The 26,876-nt window shown below is 37.0% G+C and overlaps 1 protein-coding gene across 1 annotated transcript in view; it reads left to right on the forward strand.

Annotated features, from left to right (window-relative positions):
• The first annotated feature begins 201 nt into the window (after positions 1-201).
• LOC136829385 (DNA ligase 1-like) overlaps positions 202-26,876 on the forward strand; it is a 658,152-nt gene continuing 631,477 nt past the window's right edge. The window contains exons 1-2 of the mRNA XM_067087866.1: positions 202-334; positions 12,571-12,639. The gene's annotated coding sequence lies outside the window, so the exon portion shown is untranslated. The remainder of the gene's footprint in view (positions 335-12,570; positions 12,640-26,876) is intronic.

The raw sequence follows: 26,876 nt of genomic DNA on the forward strand, positions 1-26,876 counted from the left end.
TGGGTACTGGCTGTGTATGGAAATAAAAAAAAAGAGCCCGAGAGTCAAGTTAAACACCTCTATTCAATGCAGTAACGAGAGAGATTCAGGTAGTTTTTTTTATGCCAACAACAAATGGAGATGTAAAACGCAGATAAGTTCTACGTAGTTTGGTGTGTCGCCACCAGGGCGGCGCTGCTTGCCCTGTGGCCAAATGCCTGAAAACCGAATTAGGCGCTTAGCGCGTCCTGCGATTTATTTCGTTCATTATCTTTGTAATAATTGGTTGTGCAGCATACAATCACAGAAGTGGGCACAGCAATTCTTCAAGAAAAAATGGAATAACATTTCAAAGGTTAGCAAAACATACAGAATTTTATTGACTATGATATTGTGCTCCTCGGGTAAATGGCTTTTTAGTCGCGATAAGCTTTCCCTGTTCAAGTCTAATATTTTCAGCATATTATTGTCGCATAAAAAAACAGTGGTATTTTCAGTTTTGTAATCAGAACACCAATCATTTTATAAATTCCACATTATATAAAGTGAATAAAGATCCTGCTTTTTATTAAAAATGCTTAGTATTAAGTAGGCCTATAGGTAAACGGTTAGTGTGATGTATAAGGACACTTGCTGTATTTCAAGGATTCTTTGCAGTAGGTAGGCACGTAGGATACTGTCTATACCACGAATTTTTCAGTTTTAGACATTCAGTGGGAGCGTTAGAGTTGTCTAATAAAATGCATTTTACCGAACGTGGTTTCTCAGCCAAATTCTGAGAGTAGTTCAGGTAGACGTAACCAAACCTTAGAAAACAACGTTTGTTATTAGATTCAAAGTAAAAATAGTTGTATTTTCATGTGTAACAAATCCAGGTTTATTTCATGTTTTCATCAAATATTGTCTCGTTGATTGGTAACACCTTTGCCCTTATACTACTCATTTGATGAGACTTGATCATTTAAACCTTATTAGTACAACTTACTTTCGAATATGTAACAATAATTTCTCAGTGGTAAGAACTATCGAGTCATTATGCAAAAGAAAAAAAAATAGCCTTTTAAAATGGTAACAACAAGGAAAGGAATCTTGTCCAGGGAAACGCTAGGCCTATGTCTATTGAATCGCAGGCGGGCGTTAAATGGCTGAACACCGTCTTGCAGCATTCTGCTTTTCCAACTACAGTTGCAGCTTGGCTTGTATTACCTATCCATATTTGCTGTAGGCTTTAACATTCGACGGATGTTCGTTACCTTGCAACCAAATTTGTGTGTGTACGTGGGGAATACGATAGAGAAAGGTTTACACGTACAATTCCCCTACACCCACCAACATGAGAGCCTCACACTGGAAGTATCACCAAGCTGTGTTAGTAGTAATACTAATTACTGTTTTCTTTCTACGGGTTGTTGGAAAGCAGTAAGTTTTAGAATTTTAATGGGCATTTAGAATATAGGCCGTCCTATTATGTCCATATTAACGAGAACAAGCAGATGCTTGTTGAGCAGTACTTTTAAATACATTAGCATATTTACGAAACTGTTAATCTCAGCTGAATTACTCGCGTAAATGCTTCGGTTTATGGTGTAAAACGATATGGAGCCAAAGTCTGACGTCACGTATTCAGGGTAACCACTGACTGGGTTGTTCTGATGCTCTCAGACACCAATAATGGTGAACGTTTTTAGCTCATTCTGTACTTTGTTTTCAAGCGACATGTGATTCAGTGTTTTGTTCTTGACTGCAGTAACCAATACGAAAAATTGAACTGCAGCGAATAGTGAAGTAAAAGATCAGAAAAGTTGATAAAGCTATAAAACTTATAACATCGTCACTGTTTGTATTAGTCATTTTATAAGATAAGATCCCTGTGGTTATAAGAAATTTGGATTAGATTTTCATCAGAGAAGTGAATGGACACAGAGAAAAAGATAAAGTTTGTTACTCACCATTAAATAAGATGTGAGTGAAAGGGGCCCAATACTAGGTTTAGTGAAGTTGAGGCGCAGCAGGTCAGTAAGGAAAATTAAATACAAAGACTAATTAAATGACTAGACCCAGAAACAATGAATAGAATAAAGTAGACGAAAGTTTAAAATATCAAAAACTTTAGTAACAGTGAATAACAAATGATATTAAACATTAAAAGTAGTGATAAAAGGCTCATATGAGCCTGTTCAACATAGAAAGCATTGTTCCATGGGGAGTAGTACCGTCAGTGCACCTCACGTGATGCACTGTAGGCATTACTTAAGGGTCTTTGCAGTGCCCTTTTTGCCCCTAGCTGCAACCTCTTTCATTCCCTTTACTGTACCTCCGATTAAACTCTCTTTCTTCCATCTGACTAACAATTGTTTCACAGCGCAACTGCGAGGTGTTTCCATAGAGGGGTATATATACCTGGAGTTGCGATCTCTATACCAGTCACTACTACGTAGTTCTGTGGTCTTCCACCAGTGCGGCACTGCAAAGCCCTGCGGACATCTTTAAAGGTCTGGTAACCGGCAAATTGAACGGGGCTTAGTGCGATTGTGAATTTTTTTATCTTTGATATTTAATGAGTAAGTGTTTAGCGAATGTTTAGGGTTTATTGAATAAGTGTTTAGTGTGAAGTATTCAGTGAATGTTCAGTGAGTGTTTAGGGCTTAGTGAATGTTTTGTAATTGTTAGTGAATGTTTAGTGTGTAAGTATTCAGTAAATGTTTAGTGATTGTTTAGTGAATGTCTTGTGAATGTTAGTGTTTAGTGAATGTTTAGTGTGTAAGTGTTCAGTGAATGTTTAGTGAGTGTTTAGGTTTAGCGAATGTTTAGTGTGTAAGTGTTTAGTGAGTATTTAGGGTTTTGTGAAGGTTTATTCCATGTTAGTGTTTAGTGAATGTTTAGTGTGTAAGTATTCAGTGAATGTTTACTGTGTAAGTATTCAGTTAATGTTTAGTGAGTGTTTAGGGTTTAGTGAATGTTTTATGATTATTAGTGTTTAGTGAATGTTTAGTAAGTATTCAGTGACTGTTTAGTGGGTGTTTGGTGAATGTCTTCTGAAAATTAGTGTTTAGTGAATGTTTAGTGTGTAAGTGTTTAGTGAGTGTTTAATAGTGATTAGTGAATGTTCATTGACTGTTTTAGTGTTTAATGAGTGTTTAGGGATTTAATGAGCATTTAGGGTTTAGTGAGCATTTAGTGTTTAATGAGTGTTTAGGGTTTAGTTAATGTTTAGTGTATAGTGAGTGCTTAGTGAATGTTTAGTGAGTTTTTAGTGTATAGTGAGTACTTAGTAAATGTTTATTGTATAGTGAGTGCTTAGTGAATGCTTAGGGAGTGTTTAGTGTTTAATGCATGTGTAGGATTAAGTGAGTGTTTAGTGAATGTTTACTGAGTGTTTGGGGTACAGTGAGTATTTAGTGAGTGTTTAGAGTTATTGAGTGTGAGTGTAGTAAGTGTGAGTGTTTAGTGAGTGTGAATGTAGAGTAACTGCGTGTGTGTGTTTAGTGAGTGTGAGTATATGGTAAGTGTGACTGTTTAGTGAGTGTAATTGTATTGTGGATGTTAGTGTTTAGTGATTGTACATTACTGTTTAGTTAGTGTTTAGCAACTGTATGCAAAGAAAATCCTGTAATTTACAGGAACCATTTATGCTAAACACTGCTTAGATCAAAGATCAGATGCTTAGGCCTTGACCACAATGGTTGGAGTGCATAGACCAACCTGTTTTTGTGAGGTAATATTTCCTCTGCGAAATTGGGTCAAGTAATAATAATAATAATAATAATAATAATAATAATAGTAATAATAACAATAGTAAAAAAAAAAATAATAATAAAGTATACTACTATGAGCTGGACCGAGACCTTTCAGTATGGCAGCTTGAGGTCACACGCTCGGCAGGGAGATCGCCACTCCAATGATTGACGCTCTATGACTTAGAAATTATAATTATATATATATATATATATATATATATATATATATATATATATATATATATATATATATATATATATATGTATGTATATGTACATATATATATATATATATATATATATATATATACATACATACATACATACATACATACGTACATACATACATATATTTCTATCAAAGGGGCATCCAGGAAAAGGCATACGTATATCATATCATACTTTATTATTGCCGACGACATTAGCAATGCACACTGTGTCACCAAGGATAAACTGAGCTAAAAAGAAGAGTGTCTTTTTAGATCAGTTTAGCCTTGATGGTGTAATATGACATTGCTAAATAATATACTGTGATGTGATATACGTATGCCTATTCTTAGATGCCCCCCTGATATCAACTAAGGAAAAGCCTACAGCTATATGACTTTTTATACACACGCACAGACACACACAGACACACAAACATATATATTAGATATATATATATATATATACACACACAATATATATATATATATATATATATATATATATATATATATATATATATATATATATATATATATATTTATACATACATATACACACACACAAAGACATATATATATATATATATATATATATATATATATATATATATATATATATATATATATATATATATATATATATAATGTATGTGTGTATGTATGAATGAATGTGCATGAATACGAGCTTTTATATAAGCTAAAATGCCCCTGCTTTATTAATTCCATTTTGTATGCATAGATATTAGGCTCTTAACGATTTTATTCAATGGTTTATAAAGCAGATTGATGAAAGACACCAATAATTAAGTAATTTTTAGGTCTGGTCAGTATTTTTAGTCTAGATTCCGAGTCTATTTCTAGAAACATGTACAAATTCTTTTCCTGTGGAATCTCATTTCCCGTGAACTGAAGACTTCAAGACTTTTCTCAAAACACATTTTGGAAATCTGTCTCTTTCTCCCTTTTTTATCCCAGTTTCCGGTAGAATCATCTGCAAATAAAATTATATGCTTTGAAGAAGTAGAAGGAAAATTACCATGTTTCCAGTACTGAAAAATGTTTGTGCGCAATTGTTGACTATAAATATTTTCGGATCAGTGTTATTGTTTATAAAGGGAGCTCAAAACTTTGGACATGATCTTGTTAAAAATGTTTTCGGAGGACTAACTAGCCATCCACATGGAAAGACCAATACGATTAATTCTGCTCTCAGGAACTAGAACAACCAGATTGAAATTGACGACACCATTCTGAAAGAAGAATTTCATATCCCAAAGAATGAGGATTTAGGAAAGAAGTTAAGGAAAGAGTGGTCCTGTGTTGAAGAGCTTCGAGGAAAAGGTGATGACCCTTGAAGCAGAGAGTAAGAAGATGAGGAAAGAGCTGGAAGGGCGCCTGCGAGCTTCACACCAAGAAGTTCATGTTCCTCGAGCAAGAAATGGCGGTCTTGACAACAGTCTTGGAAAAGAGGCCCAGAGGAATAATTTAGGTGTTCAGTCGAAAGTCCAGAAGCTGGACGATCGAACGCAATCGCTCCAACGGAACGTGGCTGAGAAGAAACCGCAAATTGCCCCATCGAAGGAAAAACTCAAAGGCGAAAGAGGGAAAATTGGGTTCGTTCGAGAAGAGGCCCAAGACATGAACCGCTCTGCCGAATTGGAAAGTGGAAGGAAAAAGCGGAGGAAGTCCAGCTGAAGAAGAAACAAAGCACGAGGAACAACCCCCAAAGTTAAGCAGGACTGTGAAGGATTCTGACTGGCCTTCTGTTGACTCTGCTGCATGTCGCTCCGGAGGCGCTGCCATCTTCTGTGCCCTTTCGACGGGATCTGCTGGATGATTGGTGTTGCCCACGGAAGTACCCTCACACCCATTCTCTAGCCAGTCCCTTCGAATGGGCACAGAAGACCGCAACGCCTCGGAACACAATGCAACAGCATCAACAAACAACGAGTGAAAATTCAGCCCACTAGTCCACCCAGTAACTAACTATGGGTCGGACCCTTCCCTTCAAGGGTACCCTCAAGAGACGGGCGAATCTTGGAGACTTTTAGGGCCCATCCTTGAAGTTCTTGGCGACTCTCCAGGCCCACTTCCCCAGCCTGGCAGGATACCTGCCTTCCTCTGAGGAAGCAGCCTCTGGGTCGGACCCTTCCCTTCAAGGCTGCCCTCAAGAGACTGACGAGCCATGGGGGCCTTGGGCCTTATCCTTGGTGAGTTTTTGGGCCCTCTCCAGGCCCACTTCCCCAGCCTGGCAGGATACCTGCCTTCCTCTGAGGAAGCAGCCTCTGGGTTGGACCCTTCCCTTCAAGTCTGCCCTCAAGAGACTGGCAAGCCTAGTGGGCTTTTGTGCCTCATCCTTGAAGTTCTTGGGCCCTCTCCAGGCCCGCTTCCCCAGCCTGGTAGGATACCTGCCTTCCTCCGAGGAAGCAGCCTCTGGAACGGACCCTTCCCTTCAGGTCTGCCCTCAATAGACTGGCAAGCCTTGTGGGCTTTTGGGCCTCATCCTTGAAGTTCTTGGGCCCTCTCCAGGCCCACTTCCTCAGCCTGGCAGGATACCTGCCTTCCTCCGAGGAAGCAGCCTCTGGGTCGGACCCTTTCCTTCAAGGCTGCCCTCAAGAGACTTGCAAGCCTTGTGGGCTTTTGGGCCTCATCCTTGAAGTTCTTGGGCCCTCTCCAGGCCCGCTTCCCCAGCCTGGCAGGATACCTGCCTTCCTCCGAGGAAGCAGCCTCTGGGTCGGACCCTTCCCTTCAAGGCTGCCCTCAAAAGACTGGCGAGCCTTGAGGGCTTTTGGGGCCCATCCTTGAGGGGCTTGGGCCCTCTCCAGGCCCGCTTCCCCAGCCTGGCAGGATACCTGCCTTCCTCCGAGGAAGCAGCCTCTGGGTCGGACCCTTCTCCTCACCATACTCTTTGCTTTCTCTTACCCAGCTTTTCAAATATGACACTTGCTCTCTCTGAAGGCTTCCAGATGATTTGAAGCATCTCGGAGATTGTTCCTAGAGACTTTGGAGCTCGGTGCTTTCACGAATGGCATTTCTCTTGTTCCTCCAGGAGCTGGAGACTGAAGGATTCCAAAATGTCTTTAAGGAAAATCTGAAAGGTTTTAGATCGTTTTAACATCACGTTAACCATTACCTAGAGTTCTTTTTCTGACACATGAGTAGTTTCTTCACTTTACTGTGTCGTCGTCTATAATCTTACGGGATTCCCTCAAACTGATATATATAGATATCTCCTGACGACAAGGGAAGACTTCTGGGTATTCTTGAAGACATCTTCACGACTCCAGTAGCCTTTGAAGCACTCTTAAGCTCCTGAAGCATTCCTGGAGAATGCAATGGGCGTTTCCAAAGGCTTCAGTGCCTGGAGATCATCTTGGAGCCTTCAGAAGCCCGAAAAGCCTCTAGAATTCATCTCCAAGAACGTTTGCTTATTCATCTCCAAAAACGTGAGCTTCCCCCAAAGAAATCTTCGAAGCCTTTCATCTCCGATTTCTTCTCCATAAAACTCTGTTCTTTAGTATTGTGGAAGAAATCCAAAGACTACAGTGCCTGGAAATTGTCTACAAGCCTTCAGAAGTCCTGTAAGCCTCCAGACGCCCCAGAAGCCTCTGAAATTCCCAGAAACTTTTGGAATTCCCAGATTTCCTACTGTCACCCCAGGGATGACAGGAATTGTCCGGACAAGATCCACTTGGAACATAATATACCTGCAGTTGCGATCTCTATACCAGTACTACGCAGTTTGGTGGTCTTCCACCAGGGAGGCGCTGCAAAGCTTTGTGGCCATCTTTAAAGGTCTAGTAACCTGCAAATTGAACAGGGGCTTAGTGTGATAGTGAATTTTTTTTGCATCGTTAATGCTTAATGAGTAAGTGTTTAGCGAATGTTTAGGGTTTAGTGGGTTTTTAGTGAATTTTTATGAGTGTTTAGTGAATGTTTTGCGAATGTTTAGGGTTTAGTGTGTTTTTAGTGAATTTTTATGAGTGCTTAGTGAATGTTTAGTTTATGGTTTTAGTGAATGTTTAGTATAGGGTTTAGTGAATGTTTACTTAGTAAGTATTCAGTGAATGTTTAGTGAGTGTTTAGGGTTTTGTGAATGTTTAGTGTGTAAGCATTCAGTGAATGTTTAGTGAGTGTCTAGGGTTTAGTGAATGCTTAGTGTATTTAGTGAGTGCTTAGGGTTTAGTGAATGTTAGTTTTTAGTGAATGTTTAGTGTGTAAGTGTTCAGTGAATGTTTATTGTGTAAGTATTCAGAGAACGTGTAGTGAGCGTTTAGGGTTTAGTGAATGTTTTATGAATGTTAGTAATGTTTAGTGGGTAAGTAGTCAGTTAATGTTTAGTGTGTAAGTATTCAGTAAATGTTTTGTGAGTGATAGGTGAATGTCTTGTGAATATTAGCATTTAGTGAATGCTTAGTGTGTAAGTATTCAGTGAATTTTTAGTGAGTGTTTAGGGTTTAGTGAATATTTATTGTTTAAGTGTTTAGTTAGTGTTTAGGGTTTAGTGAAGGTGTACTGCTTGTTAGTGTTTAGTGAATGTTTATTGTGTAAGTATTAAGTGAATGTTTCTGTGTAAGTATTCAGTGAATGTTTAGTAGGGTTTAGTGAATGTTTTATGAATGTTAGTGAATGTTTAGTGGGTAAGTAGTCAGTTAATGTTTAGTGTGTAAGTATTCAGTAAATGTTTTGTGAGTGTTTAGTGAATGTCTTGTGAATATTAGCATTTAGTGAATGTTTAGTGTGTAAGTATTCAGTGAATTTTTAGTGAGTGTTTAGTGAATGTTTATTGTTTAAGTGTTTAGTTAGTGTTTAGGGTTTAGTGAAGGCGTACTGCTTGTTAGTGTTTAGTGAATGTTTATTGTGTAAGTATTAAATGAATGTTTCTGTGTAAGTATACAGTGAATGTTTAGGTAGTGTTTAGGGTTTAGTGAATGTTAGCGTTTAGTGAATGTTTAGTGTTTAAGCATTCAGTGAATTTTTAGTGAGTGTTTAGGGTTTACTGAATGTTTAGTGTGTGTTTAGTGAGTGCTTAGTGTTTAGTGAATGTTAGTGTTTAGTGAATGTTAGTGTTTAGTGAATGTTTAGTGTATAAGTATTCAGTGAATGTTTAGTGTATAAGTATTCAGTTAATGTTTAGTGTATAAGTATTCAGTTAATGTTTAGTGTGTAAGTATTCAGTGAATGTTTAGCGAGTGTTTAGGGTTTAGTGAATGTTTAGTAAGTATTCAGCGAATGTTTCGTGAGTGTTTAGTGCATGTCTCGTGAAAATTAGTGTTTAGTAAATGTTTAGAATGTGTAAGTGTTTAGTGAGTGTTTAATGAGTGATTAGTGAATGTTGATTGACTGTTTAGTGTTTAATAAGTGTTTAGGGATTTAATGAGCATTTGGGGTTAGTGAGTATTTAGAGTTTAAAGAGTGTTTAGGGTTTAGTTGATGTTTAGTGTATAGTGAGTGCTTAGTAAATGTTTAGTGAGTGTTTATTGTATGATGAGTACTTAGTGAATGTTTAGTGTATAGTGAATGCATAGTGAATCCTTAGCGAGTGTTTAGTGTTTCATGAATGCTTAGGATTAAGTGAGTGTTTAGTGAATGTTTCCTGAATGTTTGGGGTACAGTGAGTATTTGGTGAGTGTTTAGTGGTGTTGAGTGTGAGTGTTTAGGAAGTGTGAGTGTTTAGTGATTGTGAGTGTTTAGTAAGTGCGTGTATGTGTTTAGTGAGTGTGAGTGTATAGTAAGTGCAGGTGTTTAGTGAGTGTAAGTGTATTGTGAATGTTAGTGTTTAGTGATTGTACATTACTGTTTAGTTAATGTTTAGCGACTGTATGCAAAGAAAATCCTGTAATTTACAGGAACCATTTTTGCTATATGCTGCTTAGATCCAAGATCAGATGTTTAGGCCTTGACCACAATGGTTGGAGTGCTTAGGCCAACCTGTTTTTGTAAGATAATTTTTCTCTGTGAAATTGGGTTAATTAATAATAATAATAATAATAATAATAATAAAATATAGTTCTATGAGCCGAACGGAGACCTTTCAATATGGCCGCCCAAGGTCACACGCTCGGCAGGGAGATCGCCACTCCAGTGATTGGCGCTCTATGGGTTTCCCCGTAACACTTTTCAAACATTCATACTGTAAATTTCCCTTTCAGCGCTGAATAACTTCACAGTTTCCAGCGCTTAGCCTGTGGCTTAAATTCTATATATTTCATTCTGTTCTAACAGAAGAACACTGTCACCTGTTTTGAATCTCTAAAATTTGAATTAAGTAGGATTAAAAGAAAGCGATACGGAAGTTTTACGAAATGTTACCATGGTTCTTGATGTTGCTCACTCCGGGAGGGAGGTAACCAGGAGGGATTCTAAACTGTAATTAAGTGATATGAAAATACTTCGTCGTTTCAAACATGCTTCGCAATAATTATGATTTGCTTAGGCCTCCTATTTAATCTTAGCCTAACATATTTTTTTTGTGGTTTTCTCTGCCATAGCAGTCAATAGAGAAGCAGAGACCAACTCGGTTTGTGTCTCGTTGATCCTCCTATTGACTAATATTCATAGGGCGGTTAGTGCCGTCAGTTCCTTATGCACTTGTAGGCATTACTTAAGGTTCTTTGCAGCGTCCCTTCGGCCCCTAGCTGCAACCCCTTTCATTCTTTTTTGCTGTACCTCCTTTCATATTCTCTTTCTTCCATCTTACTTTAAACCCTTTTCTAACAATTGATTCATAGGGCAACTGCGAGGTTTTCCTCCTGTCACACCAGTCAGACCATTTAGCGTCAATTTCCGTCTCAGCGCTGAATGACCTCATAAGACAAAAACTAGACTATATTTATTTGCGCAGGCTAAGTCCTGCTCACATTTCTCCTCCACTGATTTGCCTAGTCTCATATAATGCTACTGAAAGCAACACACACACTTCATATTTGCGTTTAGCTTTCTTTAAAAAGTTATCACAGATGAAGTAGGTAAGAAGCAAACACCATCCAAAAGTACGCAAATTGTAGCCTGGCTACGTTTTATTTATTCATTTTCGTCAGAGAAGAAATAAATCAGCTATAATCATGGAAGCAACCATCCTGCACAAGTTGTCTTTGGCAATGCTTCTATCTAGAACTAATGTCACCGTTGCCATGATAATGTGACGTCAGCCTCCTGAGTGATCTATTCGACCAGTGTGACAGTGCAGTTGCCTGATGGCGCCAATAATGTCAGCAAGGTATCAGAAGGCTAAAAAAAAAGTTACTATGTGACAATGCCTACGAGAACAGCTCCAAAGGCTGGCCTTTTCGTTCCATAAGCATTCAGACTGAATTGTTGTTGATATGGCGAGACGAAGAACTGTCTAGATATTGTTTTGGTAAAAATCATTGGGTATGAATTACTGCGGGAATACTTTATTTATTAACACCCTATGTGAAGTTATTTTTAAGTGTTGATTTTGAATTTCTATTACATAGTAAGGTCTGAGGCCAACGCTAAATCAGTTTGTATGTAAACAGACAGCTCACCATTAATGATATTAACCGCTCTGTTGTGGTCATAATCGTAATAAGTCAAGGGGTTGGTGTTTTGTGCAGAATTTTCAAAGGGGTATATTCGATGTCAAACACAAAAATTGTAGAACTAAAATAGCCACACGTAGAAAGCACTATATTTTCTAGAATGATACATTTAGAGAATGGCTTATGTCCTTGTTTTGTGTTTTGGACAGTGACATAACAGCCTATCTCTGCTTGGCATTTGAAAGACAAGGAGAGCATAAAACACTTCGAAGCGATGTGAATTCTTTCTTTTGGGTTATATGTTGCGTATGATAGTTTCTTCATTGACCTGCATAAAAATTCGTGTTACTGTTTGTCTTTCTTGGTTGTTGTGGTCAGAGGTCCACACTAGGCGTCATACCATTCAGGACTTGCCGAACCTACCGTAAGACAAGGACTTTTGCTGGCATAAGCGAGCCTAATCTAAGTTAATCAACAAACCTTTTATTGTTAAACTGTAGAACCATCTCCCTGGGATTGATATTGATAATAAGCCTCGCGAGTTACGCATCTCTAGAGCACCATCTATCATTTTCTTATTGTATTTATGTATTATTTTTTCTTTTTACTTACTGGTGCTTATCATCTTTGTTCTTAACTTTTGGAGAGAATCTTCTCTCCATACCTACTCGACACCACTTATGCCCCGAATAACATCGTGGAGGTGTGTTGTCTCTATATTTTTATTTATGATTTTTCTAACTCCCTCGTATTTTTATTTTTATCACGTGGACAATCGCCTTTGCAAGCTTGTTTGCTAGTTAATGACTTTTAGGGTTATGCTGTGAGAATGTTTACTTATTTTGAAGATCTGCGGCAGCTACAAAAATATTAATAAAACTGGAGTTCATTAATTTTGACTAGCGATAAATCGGTATTATAACAGATACTGGAATAGTCTAACCCTACTCCCTCCCCACTCAGACACGATTTTTGCGATGCAAGTTATACTTACTGCAATTGCACTTCAGCACTGATAGACAAAAACATATCCAAACTGAATAACACTAGATTCAATAATAGAAGTACATATTATCAATTAGTTTAGGTCCACTTCTGAGGTTAAGTATTATATTTGCTAAAAATCTCCCATATTTACAGGGTGACGGGTTCATGCGCTTTATTAACTCGCGAAGAAGAGGACATCTAGCTTTCACAAACAACGAAAAGGTAAGTACACTTTAATTCTTTTCATGTAGTAGATTCCAAAGTAGCACATTGCATCACTGATTGTAGTAAACTCTGTAAGTATCCTGGCAAATATTTTGAGAACGAATATTATGGCTGATCTACTTTTGTAATGGGAAAAAGGTTAAGGGACTGGAAAAAAAACCAGTTAAGCCAGTTATGTAATTTACAGAGTAGAAGCGAGGTCATTTACTCTCGAAAGAGAGAGACTTATGTGGGTTATCTTTGTGGAAATATTGCAGAGTGGAGAATAGTTGCTATCACGCTATTTCAACACAAAAAGGCATAGGTTGGAATTTGTGTTCCGGTAAGACATACGAATAGTACATATAATTCCCTTCCACAACATAACTCTAGCCACTTTGTACGCCTACACAGTAGGCTTATTAGTAGAGTTGCACCCCTCTATACAGTGCCGTGCATTTCTGACATACATTTGGCCCCTAGACACACCCACTTTTTTAGCTGTTAACGTCCGTTCCCGCTTCCTTTCCTCCATCTTGCTGTCCAACCACTCCAACTCCCTCTTTCCTCTTGTCTTAAGCACTGAATGGCCAAAGGTGTCCCAGTGGTTGGTTTTATGGTCAAATTTTTATAAATCAAATCAAATCAAATCTTCCTCTCCTACATCCCAATGTAGTTTTTACAGCAACATATCGTCTGCCAATTTTTTCTTCATGACAAAATCACCAACGTTAGCCTTTTTGTACGCTTTTATTTAGCTTGCTTTTTTTTGTTTGTTTGTTTGTTTGTTTGGGTAAAATCTTGTAACTCAATTTTCGACCTGCATGGTTACTCAATCCCGGTGACAGTACAACCTTACATGATCAGTAGGTCAACAGACACCTCTAGTGACCCTTAGTGACCTCTTCCAGTATATCAGGATTTGTATGAAACTCTTCGGATTTTTCAAACCTTCTTTGGCTCGATTTCGTTAGCTACGATCTTAAATCGGTTACAGTTGCTGTCAAAGGTAAAAAGTATAAAATAAAAAAAATTAAAAAAAATATTTGTTAAAACTCGCTGTTATTAAAATGAACTAAAAAGTAAAAAAATTATTTTTTGAGGTGTCTCAAAAATAATTTTTACTTTTTAGATCATTTTAATAAAAGTGTGTTTAAATTTTGTTTTGTTTACCAAATGTGGACATCTATTTAACTCTATTTACTCCATATATATTACGCCGGCAGTCCATATTGACTTCCGTAACCATTACAGTTCTCTTCCCAATCTTATTTTGACGATATGATAAATTGCTTGTCATCAGATGATGAATTATTCTGAATGAAGTTTAGCATTTGAACCTGACACTATTTAGCTTGCTAATGATAAGTTTCCCCATGCTGGTGGTAAATTTTTATTTGTAGATCGTACTATCACCTGCGGACAAATTTTTTCGTGGCATATGGACTCTCTCTCTCTCTCTCTCTCTCTCTCTCTCTCTCTCTCTCTCTCTCTCTCTCTCTCTCTCTCTCTCTCTACAAATCTCACTTGACTGGCAAGGGTAACTTTCAGCTGACTGACACAGTTTGCTTTAGAACCAGACGGTGAAGACAAGGAAAATTATCTATCCCTCTTCTATTTCGTCAGGAAATATCGTTGGCTTCTTATTTCTATCAGCGCTTGCCTCTCTGCGTCCGTTCATAATCAGATGCTGACATTTAACAACTCGAACGACACTATGATATGCATGCAAGACGACTAGGCTAACACTGTTGTGGCCTTGTCATAACAAATACTGACAGTGCGAGTGCTTGCAAAAAATGATATCTACCGGTGGATGTGTCGCCACCCCTTAAGCGTACATGTGTTTTGTTGTGTGTGCAGTCTTTGCTACCATTCCCAGTAGTAGGGTAGGGTATCCGAGAGGTTAGGAGGTGCCCCGAGAATCGAACTGGGCCAGGCGTGTTGGGTTGCGGATCCTTACAGCAAGAGTAACAGTGGTAGTAATAGAGAAAGAAAGAAAAAATCCTCATCAATTCGACCCCGTGTGATGCACTGTAGGCATTACTTGAAGTTCTTTGCAGTGTCCCTTCGGCCCGTAGCTGCAACCCCTTTCATTCCTCTTACTATACCTTCGTTCATGTTCCCTTTCTTCTGCCTTACTTTCCAACTGCGAGGTTTGCCTCCCGTTGCACCTTTAAAACCTCCTTTACTGTCAATATCCCTTTCAGCGTTGAATGACCTTATAAATCCCAACGCTTGGCATATTAGATACTTCTTGGAAGAAAGACGTCAAGAAGATAATAAGGCAATATTGTACAAGGAAGATGACAGGACATGAGAACCACATTATAAGAATGTTAGTGATAAAGGTTCTGTAATGTATCTTTAAAGAAACCTCATAAGACTGAAAAATAACAAGGCAAACGTTAGACGAATACATAAATAAAAGAAAATAAAAACAAGAAATGAGACAAAAAAACAACAGAAAAAGAAATTTAAACCAAACAGAGTAGTTAGTGAGGAAGAAAAGGGATGAGAAAGGTATACTGGAAAATGCTCTTGAAAAGATAACCCTTTACATCTCTGTGGCTGAAAAAAGAGGAATGAAATGATATTGGCGAAGTCGTTGGATATTTTTTGCTTAATGGAGAATAATACAGAACAGGAAAAGAAATATTCACAAGATTATGACAATAGTTTCAAGTGTAAAGGAGTTTATTTAACCAAACAAGTTATGTTCCCTTTTTATCTTCATAAAATTGCATTTTTGCAGCATTACTACTGACTGCATTTTAAAGCTCAGTAAATACTGATATCTTCAGGGCCTCTACCGACGAGAGATATTGGCGGCCAATTCTCTAAATAATATGATTTTTATTTTGTATTATTTGTAGCGGAGGGTTTGGGGGTTGAGGTGGAGTGGGGAGGCCGTGATTAAGTTTCTGCAGTTGTGCGTCCTGCTGCCAATGTGAACGTGGGCTACCAAGGGAAGTTAAATGGAGAATAGAAATATTATAATGGGGTCATAGTAGATCTGCTGAATGAGGAAAAAACTTTAATAAAGAATCGATAAAGGATGCGTTTGCTTTTAAATTTGAAATTCAGTTGCTTGATGATGTTGTTAGATGTGAATCGAAGGATTTAAGCTCTTGTGTGTCCCATTTACTGTAAAAGAGAATGTAAATTGGCTTTACTCTTTACCCCTTGATGATATATAATGCTTTATCTCCTATTCTACATCTTGGTCTTTCTTTGTCATGGCTGAGGTACTGGGTCTTTTTTTCTGCAGTTACTCTAAGCTGATTCTATCCGTGCTCATATTCAAAATAATAAACAATTCCTTTGAAGAGTGAATTTGATCCTCTATAAGCAAACATTGATTGTTCCATCCACAATGAATAATTCTTTACTTCGCAAATAAGGAATGCATAATTCACTGGTTATACTAACAAAAGCAACTTTTAGAACATTGTGCCTTTCAGCCGCGTCAGTAACGGAAATATCGCTGAAATGACATTGCGACAGTAATCTCTTACTTTAATGAGGAGAGAGAGAGAGAGAGAGAGAGAGAGAGAGAGAGAGAGAGAGAGAGAGAGAGAGAGAGAGAGAATGTTGTTGTAGGCTACTTCAGTCCCTCCTTGATTTTCTCAGAATCTTGTTGGATTTCATTTGAATAAGATTATCATGCTGCTCACTGCTATGTCATTACACAGTTAGTCTTGTGTTATCGAATACTTGAAATTTAAGACTTCATTTTACTCCATTCATATTTGTAATTGCAGGTATTCCGATGTTAAGGATTAAGAAAAAAAAAGAGAGAATTCAAGCTTAAACACCTTCCAGAGTGGATGCTGGCATTTTGAGAATTGTTAATTTCAATGCCCAAGTGAGATGTAGATTAAAATTGGATTTTTTTCCCGTATTTTGGGTATTTTAGATTTTTTTTCTAATAGTAACCGTCTTTGGTTCTGTTACAGTTTTATCTCCTTTTCACCAAAACTCGGTGGGATGATAGAGAGATGCAGGGTAATCAGTAAAGAACGGTTCTCTTATTCATCCCCGTATTTATTACAGCTGTTTTCCGTTGTCCTTGCTGTCTGACACTAAAGTGTTACTGTTGTTCTCGCTTCTCGGTACTCAAGTCGGGCATAGTATTTTTTCTTCAAGTCAGGTATAGTTGTCGTTTGCAGGAGCGGTCTTCAAACTCAGTTTTGAATTTTCATCAGCGATATGGTGATTACAGTTGAATAAAAGAAAATATTAAATTACAATCAGTGTTATTTTTTCTGAATGGTTGTAGTACTTCTCCAACATAAAAAAAAAACGTTTATTCCGATCGAACTGTAAGGATATCTTGGGATGTTAAATATAAAATTGCACGTATTTACTAATTATATATCAGTTATTGTAATCGTATTTGAATGGGTGAATGTTTGCTTGTCATATAAATTTGCTTTAGATATGAATTTAATTTGTATAGTGAAATTTGATGACTTACGGCTTTAGATGTCATTCCACGGCTTTAGATGTCATTCCATCTGATTTATTCAACTATAATTTCTAACTAACACAAAGAAAAAATAAAAAAACTGAAGAACGAAAGAGGAAAACACCAAAGACGCTAACGCTTGAGCCTGAGGGAAAAAGTAGTCCCGTAGCAGTTTTTTATAAACTAGTTTAGTCTTAATCAAGTTCTGTTTATTATGTAATTTTGGCCACCTCTCTAGGTAACTGAGCACATGACTTTGCCCGGTAATGCTAATTTATGCAAAAATGCTTAACATAAATGCTTTGGCTTAGTCATATGCTAAGAACCAGTTTCACCAGCTACGTGATAAACAGCAAGTAAAAGAATTTTTTTTTTCTTTAAATCTATCTGACTAGTTTCAAGTCAACGTTTCTGGACGCATTTTCTCCCTCGATCACATGATGCAACAGATCTCCCTCACCCACATCCAAGTCTCTTTTTAACTCCTCACCTGCGTCTTCACTTCCCCCTCTCCCCCCTTCCCCCTCTTCCCCTCTCTCTCTCTCTCTCTCTCTCTCTCTCTCTCTCTCTCTCTCTCTCTCTCTCTCTCTCTCTCATTTTCGTAGGTGCCTTGTGACCTACAAGTGTTTACAACGCTCATAAATAGTTTAAATTAAATGGTCAGAAATAGCTAAGGGTATATTCTCAGGTTGATATTGCTGGTAATGCTTTGAGCGAGTTGTTTTTGTAATTAGTGCCTTGCATGATTTATTTATTTATTTGTGTATTTATTTTTACCTCTGGTAGGTTGGAAGGAAGGAAGTGTTTTCAACAACGTGTGTGTTTGTGTTTTTGCAAGATGTCTCGAGAACGAGCGAACGGCTTTCGATAAGAACGGATGGAAACGTTCATAGCGTGTTGTCCCTCCAATGATTAAGTTTTTTCAGACATCTTTAAAGACCTGGCGATTGGCGGCCATTGTTATTGTAATTGTCGAAAGCTTTTAAAAACTGGGACCTGACTAATCCCCTCCTTAAATTCCGTATCCAAATTTAGCATAATAATTAACCTGACTGCCGAGTGCCTTTGTCTTGTGATGTTTTTGTATCTCTTCCAGTGAATGTTCTGAAGGTTTTTTCCCCTTCCGTTCCATATTTGCAGTGATTAATTCATATTCCTTTTTATCTCTTCGGGCATTTATCTTGTTATATAATCACATGTTTATTCTCTCTGTCCGTGAAAAAAGACGTTTGGTACGGTTCATTATTTCTTAAAATCTAATTCAATGATCTTTCGTCTTGATAAAACTCTATAAAACAGAGCCGGCATCTTTTGGAATTTATGTTGCCAAATGGAGTTGAAAGCTATATTATCATAAATGTCCGTCTGTGCGTGTGTGGGCGCTTTAGAAGGAAATCTCAAGGCTGAGTGAAGATATCTCGATGATTTTCTCTGATATCATGCAGTTTATTGCCAGGGAAACTGTCATGTCCGTTATTATTTTAACTGTTGTAACCATTCATTAAATGAAACTCGGCATGTCTGCGTTACTGATTCAGACCAAAGTTGCTAATAATTACCCAGCAGTCGTTAATAAAAGCACGTTAAAACGAAGGAAAACGAAGAAGTCGTTAATAAGTCATAGCTGTGATTTCTTTTGCGAAGGCAAGTTCTCTGCAGTGTGCTCTTGTCTATATTTCACAATGTTGTTCAGTATTTGCAGTGAAAATTTCAACTTTAATTATGTAGTATTTTCTTTCATTTTTCTTCCCTTTTTAATAGCGTCGTAATTTACTGATATATGAATGTTGATAAATGTAGTTAAAAAGTTGGGACAAGGTAAAACATATCATGTCTCTAAGCTACAAATGAAAAATTACTTGCATAGTAAATGACATTAATTTTAAAGTATAAATATTGTCCTCGTACTGCAGGAACTGACCTAATGTGCAAAACTGCCCAATGGCTGCCATAAATAGCAACAAACAGTAAATCATTAGAAAAGGCGATTTATAAAAATTTTACGTTTCAAAAAAACTCATTCGGCATTTACGTTTTTTGAAGAACATTTACTGTTTTGCAGTGTAGTGAAATTTATTATTTTGTTCAACTTAAAATTATGTTGACCTTTTATTTTTATTTTACTCTTTGCGATAAGTTACGGTTATTAAGCTTTAAAATTACAGAAAAAAAGAGTGCCCTAGTATGAAAAGTAACTTTACAGGGATCAGTCAAAGAAATATACCTTCACTAAGGGAGTCATTAACATTTGGTGACTTCTTGACTTCTTACCTGTATATTGCTGATGTAAATAGTATTGGACTAATATATATATATATATATATATATATATATATATATATATATATATATATATATATATATATATATATATATATATATATATATATATATATATATATATATATATATATATATATATATATATATATATATATATATATATATATATATATATATATATATATATATATATATATATATATATATATATATATATATATACATATATATATATGAAAAGGTAAATTATCAAAGACTTGTACCATGCACAAAAAATCTATATTGCAATTTTAAGTAAATTTTTTTCTACTAAGAATAGGAACTAGATTGTTTGGCTAAATTTAGCGGGTCATTTTGATCGATAATATTTGTAACTTTCGCTTTCTCAAGATACTGAAGTACAGTAAAGCCGTAAAGTGATGCCAGAATGTGTATCATGGCAAGAAAATTAACTTGACACTGAAAGTTCAAAGAGAAATATTGTTAAGCGTAGAAACGGCGAGCCAGAAATTGGTCCTTTTGGGTCTGGCGTTTATACTTTTAAAAGTTATATATGAATGTGCAGCGCATTTCATATAATAGGAAATTCGACAGCTTTTCCATATAAAGAATATCTCAGTTCAAACACTTGGCGTAAACAAGATAACATATCTTACACAATAAATGGTGAAATTATATAATATCTCTAATTTTAAGACTCCTTGTTTTTTTAATTCACGATTTTCTCCCAAGTTTCCAACGTAATATGATATAACCATTGTATTTTGAAAGATTTATTAACTTATTTATGACAAGTGGGTGAAGAGAAATATTTTTTAGCAGGATATATCAAGATGAATAGAATTGATGAAACCATTTATAATCATTTAAGGACTGAATCGAACCAACGTTTTTGAGAAAAAAAATTGACTCAAAAGTTGATGACGGGAACCGTCTCACCTCCGAAATAAATTGTCCCAGAAGTTGATGTTCTTGATATAGTCAGCCGCTGAAAACATCTGCTAAATTTCTTCGCATTGTTTTCACCCGATAGTGCATATCTCACCATAATTAGGTGAACCATTGTATATGCATCAGTAAGGAGGCTTTCTTTCAGTGACGTAATTTGTGAGGTATTAACTCTGACTTGACAATCTGTTGTCATAGAAACCGTCTCAAGGGATTCGATATCTCCCACCAATTCCGTTCGCCCATTCTTGGGTTATCGTGCTAACAAGCTCACCAAATCCCCTCCATAAATCTTCGATAGTTGGTTGCTTATCTGAGTGCTTTTGACGTAAGTATGTTTGCTGAGTGCTTTCCTTATTTCTTGATTCATGGGGAATGTGAAGTAGTTGTTGAGCAGCATATTACTTCGTATATTAGAGATTTTTTTAATGCAAAGTTTTCCTCGCGGACAGTGCATATTATATTAAATGCAAATGCATACCTGGAATCTTATTTCCAGGCAACACTTCCAGTTTCCTGTACTACTTCTTACCTTCAAGGCTGAAGTTTTGAAGAAGACATAAATAATGTCATTCATTATATATATATATATATATATATATATATATATATATATATATATATATATATATATATATATATATATATATATATATATATATATATATATATATATATATAATATGTCCCTGACGTAATTGTACTATATTTTGTATACAATTCTAATTTTTAGGCTTGGAATATTGTATTCAGTATGAATCCGTATTTTATGCAGTAATTAGCATTATCGTGTTAGAATAGCTTTTACTTACGCATTTGTTTCAAGCAATTTCGTTTTGTTATTTCATTTTATTCTGTTCCTCATATTTTAAGACAATTCAAAATTTTACTAAAAAGCACCACACATTGAACCCATGGGGAGATCAGTGGTGGGATTTTGAAAAGTGTCTGGGACCCACAGACCTAGAGATCATTAGGATACATCTCCATTCTTTTGTATAATGGCAAGTCCTCAAATATCACAAAAATCCTATTATAGTAGAAAGCCATCATGAGGATAATGGGTTGAGTGAAGTAAGGCACCTCAACACAAATGGAATGGGTCGAGGACGACAAAAGTAAGAACTTTTTCCTAACGAATAGGTAGGTGGCAATAAGTCCCTCGGCCATTCGAGCACCAGAGCTACGTTGAAATAGCAAGGTTACTTCTCCTGAACCTAAAATCACTAAAATCATGACTGCTACGGCAGAAAAGTTTTTTTTTATAATAACTTTTGAAGTTTTGTTTGGAAAAACTGTCAGTTGTTACATCCCATTTTCTGAGCACCTTAACTCTGCAAATAATCTTTGTAGCAATAGTTAGAACTGTATATACTTTTAAGTTTACTTGTAGGTATAAATTAAATACTATCCGACTGAATGGTGCAGCAAGCAGCTGATAAGTAATTAAGAACGCTATTGAGAGTCATTAACTGAGCATTTAACGTAAGAAAGAATTGAATAACAAATACCACGCATAACTGCGATACAAAGATCTAAAAATATTTTCACGCATCCGAAATGCAGCCTTGAAAAGAGCCAGACTTGATAGAGCGATATTTTTAACATAGAAAATGTGAGTCCAAGAAAGTGCTCTTAATTTATATTTACCACAGAAAAAGGGCATGCAGGAGACCTTACATTGGTGTCATATATTTAATATTTGTTTCATATTTTTGTTTAATTCCTTGCAGATGTATTTTTCTTTGAATGTATAATTATTTCGTATTTTAAAAAGTCACTCTTGCTATGAACAAAGTTAGTGAATGAAAGTAGGGAGAAGCATTAAAGTATTGAACTCTGCCGTGGACTTGATTCTAATTCTGTGGTCAGTTTGAAAACTGTGCCAATAAAAAAGAAAGGAAAATAATGTCTTTTAAGCCTGGCGCGCATATATTTTTCGGCTTCACTTTTATAATTCTTGCTTGTGTTGGGGTGGGTGCAGACCCTTCCCCTGCAGAACCCTGGCACCAACCCAGTAATTATAGCTAAATGTTGTACATGGAATTTTTGCTTTTTTAATTTAATTTTTCCTCGACACAAGGCGGCATGTGTTTGGCGTTAAAACTGAACCCAGAACACAAAATGAAAATATTTTCTTCCTTAGTGAAGTCTGCACGTTCCACGTAATGTTTTATAAATATATTTTATTATATATATATGTATATATACATATATATACATATATATATATGTACATGTGTGTATATATACATACATATACATATGTATATATATATACATGTATATATATATATATATATACACACACACACTATATATATATATATATATATATATATATATATATATATATATATATATATATATATATATATATATATATATACTGTATATATATACACACATGTTTTCCCTCTTACGAATCTCATTATTTTAAGAGTGCAGTTGCGTAAAGTACAGCAAGTACCAAGAAACAAAATAACGAAAGAAATCTTTTGGCAAATATCATCGTCTTTTTGGCAAGGCTACCAGACTCGAGGAAAGGTAAACAAATGTACTTGGATGTTTTACCCTGATATACATTCCGGTTTAATGTTTCCTTGGATGGCAACGCATGCGTGACTGAACACGCACAATTAAGTTTCATCTTAACTTCAGCGTTGATTTCGATAAGATATGGCAGTGAGATATGTGCAAATGATGGACATCCCCCCCCCCAAAATAAAAAAAGGCAACGTTCATGCAACCGAATGCTTGAAGAAGTTTTTTGTGTTGCCTCAGAAATTCGGTCGTGATAGCTTTGTCTTCAGATCATCATCTTCTGACGTTCATTCATTGAGAATTGCAGTCGATGCCATTTAGAGAATCGTAGGAGTTGATTGCTTCAAATGTATTTTGGCGTTGGGTTTCAAGATCGCAATGTGTTTATTGTTTACCGAGGAGGGGGGACCAGATACTTTGTTTGTTTGAGTTTGCTATTCGAAATATTGTAAATGATTTTATTTTCTTGTCGAAACGGCTTTGAAAATCACTATGCCCAGCATTTAGTTTATTTGTTTATCTTTTATAATGTCAGGAAGAGCAATATGCGCTTATCTTTTTGATTCTTAAGTGATGGAAATTGCCCAGTATAGTTGTGCTTTCCAGAAGCGGCGAAAGGATGAATCAAGAATTTAGGCCATAAAGCCAAGCATTTGGGGAACTTGAAACCATTAGTGCGCATGACAAGGGGGAGAAGGCATTTAAGAGTTTTTGGACATCAAGATAAAGATATCCCTACAGTTGCACTGAGAGGCAATAGTTGGGCAGATTGGACAACGAAATGGATGAAAGAAGAAGGAATGGAGGTAAAGTAAATGGCTAAAATGTGAATGCATATATGGGCTGAAGGAACACTAAACACCCTTTGGTGCTGCCTACAGTGCACCGCGTGAGGTGCACTGACGGCGCTGCCTCCCCCTATGGGGCGAGCGACGAAATATCACAATGTTGATGGCACCAAGCTTTCACGATGCGTCATGAATTTATATACGGTAATGATGTTTGTCCTAGAAAAAATCTGTGACTGCCTGTCAGTTGCAGAAGTCAAGATTACAGCACTCGACATTATTTTTTGGTGGCGAGAATCTTTTAGCCACCGAACTTTGCTTTGTGGTTAGTGATTGAATATGGAAATCGCTTTGGTGATAGTCGGAAAAGAATTGCTGAAACAAGTTTTTTTTTTTTTTCAATTCGAGACAGGTTTGAATTGTTTCATAACGAAGGAACTATGTTAGAGTCCTACTTCCTCATGGATTAACGTCGTAGAATTTTTTCACGTTGACAATGTGAAAGTTCAGTAATAGTTCTTAACTTTCCAATTCCTTAGTTTCTTGCTTGAAAGTTCGGAGCGATCTGAATTTCTAGTTTTCTAGGGGGCAGTGTACACTGTACAGACTGATTTATGATAACCAGCTACTCTTACGGGGTTAGTACAGTCAGTGCACCTCACGTGGTGCACTGTAGACATTACTAGAGGGTGTTTGGAGGGTCACTTCGGTCCCTAGCTGCATCCACTTCTTAGCCTTTTACTTTACCTTCACTCCCGCTTCTTTCCTTCAGCCTCTCTGTCCAACACCTCTATTACTAATCAGTGCATGTGTGGGGTTTTCTCCCAGTTCCACTTTTAGGTCCTTAAACTTCCTCTCTATTTTATGGATATTTTTATCTCGCTGTCCAGCCTAGCCAGCTCCCTCTTTTCTCTGTCATATGTGCTAAGTGGCCGAAAGGATTCTTTCCTAGATAGTGACCCCCAAGGGTTTTCGTGGGTCGCTATCTAGGACTAATATTTTTTGAGGCTCATTATCTTATGATATTTACAATCTTTTGTTTATGTTTTTACGGTAATCTCCAACGGGCTTGTACTAAACACTCGGCAAAGGTGGATACATACCGGGTTAAAACCCTTGGTGATCACTATCTAGGAAAGATCCGCCGTAAGTGCTCCGGTGCTGGCTTGACAGCCTAAATTTCATAAATCATTCAGTATGATATACGTGTTGTTTGCTGATTACCTTCGCCAACGAAGGTGAAGCGAGTTATATTTCCAACCGCGTGGGTGTGTCAGCAGGATATTCCACGAAGGGAGTGAACAGGTCTTGATAAACGTGGGTGGAAATACTCACTGGGCGACCCGCTGTAGATGACTGAAGACTTGACGTCCTGTTTCCGAGTAATAAATGGAACTCGCCATTAATGATATTCACCCGGCCTTTCAAATATTAACCCCAAACCGAATAATACTTAAGATTTAATTCAAATAATTGTCTTATATTCACAGGGTAGAATTGATTTAGTTATATGGTGAGCGTTCTTGTTGTGACTGTCTTTTTTTCGTTGTAATGAAATTTATGTCTTTATATATGGGTGAAAGAATTTATGAGGTATAATTACCTGCTGGTATGACAGGGAGAGAGAGAGAGAGAGAGAGAGAGAGAGAGAGAGAGAGAGAGAGAGAGAGAGAGAGAGAGGGGCTTGGGCTCTGTTCTGCCCTACAAGGAATGTTTGACTGGCAAGACTTTAAATAAGGCTTTAAGTAAAATAAATAATAAAGTTTAGAAACCACGCAGCTGCCAAGGCTCATTCAGTATGACCATGGGACATCTTGTAGCAAACATGAAATCTTCTTCACATGTACCAATTGCAAAAGCTGAATAGTTCTTGGCCAGGACAAAGAACTTTTCACAGAGAGATTGGACACGAATTACGTGGGATGTACTGTAAAGCGAAACTAGATTTATCCTATTAAGCTGGAACGGAGTACACTGCAACAAGCAATTAACCGACCTTGCAACGACACTACCTGCCCCCCCCCCCCCGACAGTTCTCCCCCTCCCTTGCCTTCTTGCGGTTTCTCCCAAATAGTAAACGTGAGTGAAGAGGGGCGGTTGGGGGTCGGGGGGCGGTGCAAACGAAGACGAATAACCATACTTATAAAGTTTTTTTATTAATTGTGACTCTTAGAAGCTGTCCCTATCGTCCGTCAACCCGTTAACATTTACGCGAAGCAGTTTTTACCAGGATACCTATATGCGGAAATACTTAGGTCTGTACTTCTCTTTCTATACTGTATAATATACTGAATGGGTAATGCGGCATAATCTGTGTTGGTCAAGTGTTAGAACGCAAGGTCTACAGAAATTAGGTTAATGTCATCATCTCTGTATATATAAGTTTTTTATAATGTTTTTAAATTATAGTGAATATGGAAACATGGAATAAAGGTAATACTGACGATTTTCAGATTCTTGGCAAGGTTGGCTGCAAATTTATTTTGCATTTCATCGGAACGAAGATCTGTAACATGTATTGCACTATGTACTGTCTTATTTTATAAGCACAAGTGCAGTCATTAATTAAGACTTAAAACAACGGAAGTCCGGAATATTGACACTACATGTTTAGGTCTAATAGGGAAATAGCAACAACTGTTTCTGATATAGGTGCATCCACACTTCAGCAAAACATGTCATAAACACATCGATAACTCACCACTTGATATTACAAATAGGTTGAAAAAAGTCAACGACTGGAAGTGGAGAATTAATCTTTGGCAAATGCTGAATAATCGTATGAAGCACCAGTTAGGACTACCAAGATGTCGCTGATTTGTATCCACCCTGCTTGGTGATGTGTGCGATAAGTTGCTGACATGTTTACTGTAGAGCGGGCTCACGCTAAGACTGAATGAGACGTGCATTACTGTAGCACCAGAGTTGCGATATTTAAGGTTAAGTAAATCAAAGGCTGTGGTGAAATTCGTTTGAATAACTCTGGGTCCGCATCCGATGTCAAGGTTGTCTTTTGGTGTAGCCGGTTAGGTCTGGAAAGGTATCACAAATGCAGTATTTTCTGTCTTTCAGGAAGTAAGCGTTTAGAACCGTGGAAAGTACTCTTATATGATGGCGCTCAAAAATGAAACAGCTGTCTTGAAGCATAATCTGTTGAAACTTCACCTTTTTAACATTCCCAAAAAATGTCATTGGTACGAATCGGGGAAAAATGCCAATAT

Source organism: Macrobrachium rosenbergii, chromosome 44, assembly GCF_040412425.1.
Source record: "Macrobrachium rosenbergii isolate ZJJX-2024 chromosome 44, ASM4041242v1, whole genome shotgun sequence".
Lineage (NCBI taxonomy): Eukaryota > Metazoa > Arthropoda > Malacostraca > Decapoda > Palaemonidae > Macrobrachium > Macrobrachium rosenbergii.